Source organism: Macrobrachium nipponense, chromosome 12 (assembly GCF_015104395.2).
Source record: "Macrobrachium nipponense isolate FS-2020 chromosome 12, ASM1510439v2, whole genome shotgun sequence".
Classification (NCBI taxonomy): Eukaryota; Metazoa; Arthropoda; class Malacostraca; order Decapoda; family Palaemonidae; genus Macrobrachium; species Macrobrachium nipponense.
Window position 1 is genome coordinate 24,900,229 of NC_087205.1, and position 8,734 is coordinate 24,908,962.

The 8,734-nt window shown below is 34.3% G+C and overlaps 1 long non-coding RNA gene across 1 annotated transcript in view; it reads left to right on the top strand.

The window, feature by feature from the left end:
• The window catches only part of LOC135224969 (uncharacterized), a 24,320-nt gene extending 22,970 nt beyond the window's left edge, over positions 1–1,350 (top strand). The window contains exon 3 of the long non-coding RNA XR_010316851.1: positions 1,070–1,350. This is a non-coding gene — a long non-coding RNA (uncharacterized LOC135224969). The remainder of the gene's footprint in view (positions 1–1,069) is intronic.
• Positions 1,351–8,734: the final 7,384 nt, after the last annotated feature.

The following is an 8,734-nucleotide window of genomic DNA, read 5'->3' on the forward strand; positions in this document are numbered from 1 at the left end:
ACGAACTTTTAACATTTTTATTATTGTTGGATTCCGAAGAAAATTATTATTATTATTATTATTATTATTATTATTATTTTATTATTATTATTTTTATTACTATATATATAATAATAATAGTAATAATAATAATAATAATAATAATAATAATAATAATAATAATAATAAAATAATAATAATAATAATAATAATAATAATAATAATAATAAAGCCCTCCACTGGAGCCTGTGCAAGAAACATCAGCTACCTTGCAGTAATAAGTGGTACGAGCACCAACCTGAGGGAGTGATAGAAAACGATCAGGCAAAGATCCTCTGGGACTATGGTATCAGAACGGATAGGGTGATACGTGCAAACAGACCAGACGTGATGTTGATTGACAGTCAAGAAGAAAGTATCACTCACTGATATCGCAATACTATAGGACACCAGAGTTGAAGAGAAAGAGAGGGAAAAAATGGATAAGTATCAAGATCTGAAAATAGAAATAAGAAGGATATGGGATATGCCAGTGGAAATCGTACCCATAATCATAGGAGCACTAGGCACAATCCCAAGATCCCTGAAAAGGAATCTAGAAAAACTAGACGCTGAAGTAGCTCCAGGACTCATGCAGAAGAGTGTGATCCTAGAAACGGCACACATAGTAAGAAAAGTGATGGACTCCTAAGGAGGCAGGATGCAACCCGGAACCCCACACTATAAATACCACCCAGTCGAATTGGAGGACTGTGATAGAGCAAAAAAAAAAAATAAAAAAAAAAATAATAATAATAATAATTATTATTATTATTATCATCAATAACCGAACCACATAGATAAAAATATTATTGCTCTAGTGGTCCCTTGAAGATTTACCTCCAGATCTTTTCATTAATTCATAAGAGCAAAAATTCATAACTACACAATCCTATTACGATTTGTAAATAAGACATCAAAGGTACCGACATTACTTGACCATGACCGCTACCCTTAGTACATAGGCGTTTAATGTGATGAATGAAAAGTATTAATATAAGTAAGCTTAATGTTCATCAGCTTCGTATGTTAACTTGAAAATATATTTCAGGATACCTGTGGCTCCTCAGAGGTCGGTGGTACCTCTTGCAGTTCGAAATTTGAGCGTGGCACCCGATCTCTACAGCAGGAGGTCTTTCTGTGGAAACTTCAAGTCTTAGAAACTCCAAGTCAGAAGAATGGAGGGGAAATTCACATGGCTTGTACAGGTAAGTTTGATGATATATATGTTATTATTATAATTACTTTTATTATTATTCATACATTGGAACCGTTTTTATGTAAATGGAAATCCGGTTATTCACACGAAGATTGCCTCGGAAGGACGAAATAGTATCAAAAGAACAAAACTGAAGGAGTAAAATAATCGACAATACAAATATGTACAAGGAAATAAACTGCAATTTATATAATATATATATATATATATATATATATATATATATATATATATAAATAACAGATATTATATATATATATATATATATATATACATGTACAGATATATCACAGATTACCACGGTGAAAAAATAAGTGACTTGGTGTAAGGTCTTGCCCGGTTTCGACTTCATTTCCAAGGCGTCTTATTTTCACCCGTAGTAGCGTGTGATAAATGAATCATGCACTAAAGTGATTGCAATCGTCATTATGTGTATATATATATATATATATATATATATATATATATATATATATATACGTATATATAGTATATATATATATATATATATATATATATATATATATATATATATATATATATATATATATATATATATATATATATATATATATATATATATATATAGAGAGAGAGAGAGAGAGAGAGAGAGAGAGAGAGTGAGAGAGTTTTACTTTAATGCTATTGACAGATAGGTTTAACATGAGGATATCATGCAACCGTATACTTCAACAACGTCTTCATAACTTGTATAAGAGGGGGGGCGGGTTGGGGCTACCCCTCCCCCTGAACGTGAGGCCACCAATCAATTGAAAATCACCTGTAACGAGAAACAAATCACTCCAGCTTTGAAATAAACAGCTGCGACGAAATGAATTGTTATCATTGGGACTAATTCAATCATTCAGTTTCGTGTTATTGGTTTACAGCCCAAAAAAAAAAAAATATATGGTCAATAAAGCACCGTTATTGTCGTTTATGTTTCCAGCTGACAGGATTTGGTTTTCCAGATGAATATTCTTTTAAACATCCCGTTAAATTTTTTATTTTAATATGAATGTTTAGGGATAATATAAGGAGGTTCTCGCACAATAGACATCTTTTTATATATATTAAAAATATAATCAACAACGTTATATAGTATATAATATATGTATATACACTACCTACATACATATATATATTATATATTATTATAATATATATATATATATATATATATATATATATATATATATGATATATATACATAATATATGTATCCACACTATATATATATACACATGTATATATATATTCTTATATATGTATGTATAAGTAATATATATATATATATATTATGGTCAGTCATGAGCTCCATACAGGTTCAACAAATTAAATTAAGAAACTTTATAATGGGTCTGGAAAGACTGGCAGGGGCAGAGGCAACAACAGGAAAAGGACTTCAACAAAACTGCAAAATTACCTTAAAACTACTTCATTAACCTAAATTTATTCACATATATACAAGTGAGTCAGGTCTGGTCCAGAAATAGATACATTACCAAATTAAATTAAGTAGCAAACGAGTCAATAACTGATGCAGCGAAAATAAGGGTTGCTTGAATAAACATCATAAACATCATAATGAACAGTAAACATATCAAATTGCAGTTAACACTTGTTAGTCACGACAACATAAACAAATGCATCAACAGCTTAAAAAAAGCATAATGGTACAACAACTTCATACATTACACACATGGAAACACTTAAGCAGCATAAACACATACAATATGGAAATAGTTATGCAGCATAAATGCACACATTGAAATACTTGAACAGCATAAATACCAATAGCTAAAGGGGTAATAATATAACAAATTAAGCAGCATGAATACCAAACTACGTGCACAAATTGACAAGGTAACAATGCAACATTATCTGGAGAATTACATATAACATACCCTCGTGCAGTACAAAAAACACCACGACATTCTACACAGAGATGTCAAGACCACGAGGGGTCCAAGAGGACGAACACCATTGAACTGCTGCACGATCATCGAAAAAACCCGCCCTATGACGGCCAACAGGAACATCTCCAAAAACACACAGATGATCGCCAGAGTCAAGGCAACAGCAAGTCTGCTGTCAAACAGGAACAAAACCGTTCCTTCGATGGACAAGGTTCAGCCATCAAAACCATCCTCGAACTGCAGAGGGACACAGGTAGCGAAATACCTTCAGTTCCAAATTTCTCCCAGCTGCTATGCTGTGGAGATGTGTACTCGCTGCTATCCCAAACCTGACTAAAGTTAATAACAATGCAAGGAGCAAAGGTACCTCTTACAAAGAAAAACAAGCACTACTGGGTAAGGAGAGCACCTTCAACAAGGAAACAATGAGAGAACGATTGTTCCAGACAATAACAAGCACTGAACCTTACAATATATATATATAATATATATATATATATATATATATATATATATATATATATATATGAACCCAACACACTCAAGGTAAGTGCAAGGAAGTAATTTTAGTAGTTAGTGCTCCACTTATTCACCAGTAGGTAGTTCAACGGCACAAAAATCAGGTTCACAAATTTGTGTTTTAAATCGTGGCCCATGATATTCTTTTCTTTACCTCTCCCAGCTCCTCATCCGCTAACTGATATTTCATTCCCTAATCATGCATATCCTCTCCCCATCCCATTATTAATTACATTGTTCACCAGGAATTACAAGTATGCCATTATAAGTTTGCGAAATAAAACTTGACATTTTTGCCAATGAGGTATATTGCCATTTAGATAAACAGGACTTGACATATAACCTAAGACCAGGATGAGGAGAGATTGCGATAGAAATGATATGAGAGAGAAGGGAACTCGGGAGGAAATGACGCAGGATAGAGGTAGGTGGAAGGGACTCTTTAAAAACGGCGACCCCGAAGAAGATAAACAGGACTTGACTGAATATCTCATTTGGAACAGAGATAAAAAAAAACGGACAATACAAGTCTGGTCAAGTAATAGAAAACGGAAACCGAATAGCATTTCACATCTTTCGCTAACGACCGTAATAATCGGTGTGTAACTTTGAAGAGCTGATTGCCTTTTCAGCACAAAGCAATCCGGAGTCATTGAAATATTATGACTATATATTTGCCGGTCGAATCTAATCACAATGGGATTGCTTTTTCACAAATGCCCATTTCAACTTTGAAAAAAAAAAAAGCCATTACGTTCGATCGCCCACATGTTGGATTTTTTTTTTTTCAATATTAAATTACACGATTACCTATATAGTGCACTGCAGTAATGGTATATTTTTATATTAGTGCAGGCGCTGTTCATTTATTCCTAAATTAATCACTTTCCTCAGTTAATAAAGTAATAACCACTTTACCGTTTACGTACTTACTAAGAAGGAAAGTCTTGCACTTGTGGTGATATACTATACCTATGTCACTAAGTGTACGACTGAGAGAGACAGAGAGAGAGAATACATTCATATATATATATATATATATATATATATATATATCATACATATATATACATGTTATCTTATATATTTATATTAATCTATATATATCTCTTAAATATTATATATATAATATATATATAATAATATATATATTCTGTATGTATATATATATATAATATGAATGTATTCTCTCTCTCTCTCTCTCTCTCTCTCTCTCTCTCTCTCTCTCTCTCTCATATGTTTGTTAATGTGGGCATTTGAATTAGATAAACAAATATTAGAATGTCTACACCGTCTGAAATAAGACCTGGCAGGTATGAATGATGTACCATGTACTTTGTAGCCGACTGATAATTTGCCACGATTCCGAGTTCCGGAAATCCGTCTCGTGTCGTTTTCCTCTGTGTTCTCATAACAATTCATTTCCAAATGACGTTGACATTAGCTTTATGAGTTGCTAATCTGATGTTTATTATTGTCCATGCCGTCTGTCATGAATTCGAGATTATCGCGCTTAAGCGAGCGCCTAATGAAGTCGGATTCTTGCTTGATATGATGAATTTATTATTATATTATTATTATTATTATTATTATTATTATTATTATTATTATTATTTTTATTAATATTACTATTATTATTATTATTAAACGGCTTCCGGTACAATCTGTGCATGCACTCAAGTTGTGAATCTCTCTCTCTCTCTCGCTCTCTTGTATCTATACTATAGTAGATTCACATCAACCTTGCATCCGATGTCTAGGCCCGTCCCTTACGACGCTCCTGATTGGCTGTTGATAAGCCAATGACAGGGCTGGAAACTCCCAGTCTCTCTCGAGAGTTCACATGGGTAAGATGTATGTTCCATATCTCCTGATAGATGTATCCCTCAGGAGAGATGGAACATACATCCTGCCTATGTGAACTCTCGAGAGAGACTGAGAGTTTCCAGCCCTGTGATTGGCTTATCAACAGCCAATCAGGAGCGTCGTAAGGGACTGGCCTAGACGTCGAATGCACGACTGATGTGAATCTATATTAGTCATAGCGATGAATTATAAATCCGGTTTCTGCACAGTGCCTTATATATATATATATATATATATATATATATATATATATATATATATATATATAAGTTAATTTCTTTTCGAACAAGAAAAAAAGGGCGCAACCCAGTTTTCTATACATCATATCATCATCAAGGCCACCGAAAATAGATCTATCTTTCAACTTTAACCACGGCCCGGTGGTGGCCTGTCCTATATCGTTGCCAGACACGCACGATTATAGGTAACTTAAACTGAAATAATATAAAAACTACTGAGAGTAGAGGACTGGAATCTGGTGTGTTACATGATTGGAGGGTGGATGGTCAACATACCAATTTTCAGCCCTCTAGCCCTTGTAGTTTTTGAGATCTGAGGGCGGACAGAAAAAAAGTGCGGACGGACAGACAAAGCCGGATAGTTCTCTTTTCAGAAAACTAAAAGTTATGAGCAGTTTGTGCGAGCTTCTCGTTGACTATTTTTAAGGTTTAATTGAATATCTATGAAAATATCGCTTTCGGTGTAGAAATGTTGAAACTAATCATTTTAACCAAAGCTGTAAGTGTTTGAATTACTGGTAGAGTAGAATTACCATTTAGTTAATGTTTTTCTTTTTTTACTTGTGTGCTAGACATTTTTTATTATTCCTGTATTTTCATAAGCGAGATCATCTGTACAATACTGGTCGTTGTTCCGAGAGGAGTTTTATGCAGATGCCAATTAGCCTCTGCGAAAATTAATTAAAACTAAGTGACGACGAGTTTTATCCCGATATTCTCATAAAATAAGTGAAGTTCTGAGCGACGGTTTGCAAATGGGATTAAAGACTGAGCCTTTCTCAGTCGCTGTCAGAACAATTATCCGCTCATTTGTTTTGGGTTTTCATTCAGTCATTTACAGCGCAGAGAACGTTGATGAATTTTCATTACCCTGAAAGCTTATTTTACAAAGAAAATTCATCGTTAATATTCCCTTGCCTGTTTGTCAAGTTGCAAATCTGAAAGTAAATAAACAGAGTCGCGAAGGAATTGATAGCGCCTCAGTGGCGTGATAGGTATGGTCTTGGCCTGCCACCTCAGTGGCCGTGAGTTCGATGCTTGGGCATCCCACTGAGGGGGGGTAAGAAATGTGTATTTCCGGTGATAAAAGTTCACTCTCGACGTGGTTCGGAAGTCACGTCAAGCCGTTGGTCCCGTTGCTGAATGACCACCGGTTTCATGCAAACTAAGGAACTGATAAGTAAAGATGTGATATAGATTAGAGTGTCATAAAAAAACGTAATAGAGCAGCCTGCAGATATGCAAATAAACGTAAAAACTAATATAATTCGCTATATGTTGACATATTTTGAGCAGTAAAATAAAAAGGAGAGAGAGTTTAATCAAGCAGGGTTGATTAAGATATTAAAGATGAAATATTCATTCCAAATTAAAATGTTAGCATAAGATAGAAATTCAACATTCATAAAAATACATTCACATTTGCAAGAAGACCATAACTTTGTCGGATATCAAGTTTTAAGGTTGAGTAAAGTCAAATATGATTCTGTTAGAAGTCATTACGGTAAAATTAATTAGCGGCTTTCTTCCTTATTAAATGCTGAACCTTGGATATTTTCATGAAATTTTTGAACAAAAATATATCGAAATTTCACTTAAAACTGACGCGTTGTGCTTCCCAAGTTTATTTTTAGTTTATAAATAGTATTCAGAGGAACAGAATAGCGATCCTCATTTTGAAAAAAGTAATAGGTCAGACTTCTTTTGAGTGTTCAACTTCATATGACGTTGCTGTCATTGATCAGAGTAAATTGAAGGCATTTGTTAATGTTTCTTAAAATTCCTAGCTATCGTGATAAATATGCAAGCATGAATGACAGTCTGTATTATTTTAACAGTCGGTAGCAGTGTTCTTACCTCTGCCGAGAAAGTTAGGAGGATATTGTCTTCATCATCCACGACTGTATGCGTCTTTCTCCCAAGATGTGCCCATAAAGGGCATAGCGCCTTCAGCGAGGTACTGTGGGCAGGACTTAAGGTTCTGTGCAGCGTTCCTTGAGCCCCTAGCTGCAACCCTTTGTATTCCTTTTACTGTACCTCCATACACATTCTCTTTTTTCCATCTTGCTATCTACCCTCTGCTAAAAATTGTTTCATAGTGCAGCTGCTTTGAGGTTTGGAAATCTTTACAAAAAATATCTCTTTTGGATTCTTGTGGAAGTTTTTTATTAATTAATTTATTTTTTGTAGATGTTTTATCCACATACCTCACAGTCACTGCGCACCTGATGTCTAGGCAAGTCCCTTAGGAGGCTCCTGATTGGCTGTTGATAAGCCAATCCCAGGGCTAGGAACCAGTCTCTTTCGAGAGTTCACATTAACAGGATGCATGTTCCACCTCTCCAGAGGGATACGTCTTTCAAAAGTATCCCTCAGGAGAGGTGGAACATACAACCTGCCTGTGTGAACTCTAGCGAGAGGAACTGAGAGTTTTTCCAGCCCTGTGATTGGCTTATCAACAGCCAATCGAGTGTTGTAAGGGACTGGCCTAGACATCAGATGCATGGTTGATGTGAATCTACTATAGTAACAGTTCAGGAAGCGTACCTTACGACTATATGGCATTCTGCGCTGATGGTTACCATCCAAATGCTAACCAAACCCAATGTTGCTCTACTTCACTAGAGCTCTGTTAGTTTGTGACACTTAATATTTAGAATGGTTTTGAGAATTAATATTCTTCGTATTGAATCTCAATAAAAAAAGACAGAGAAAATGAAAATAAAAACAGTAATAATAATGAGATATAATTATAGATTTTATTTGTTAAAAAAAATCCACAATTATAGATTAAAATATATTTCTATGTTAAAATCGAAGACTTTCGAACACCTGAACGGTGTTCCTCATCAGTGTAGGCGTTTAAATGTAAATGGAGAGGGTAGTTTCCTCTTGAAGACCATCTATTATTATTATTATTATTATTATTATTATTATTATTATTATTATTATTA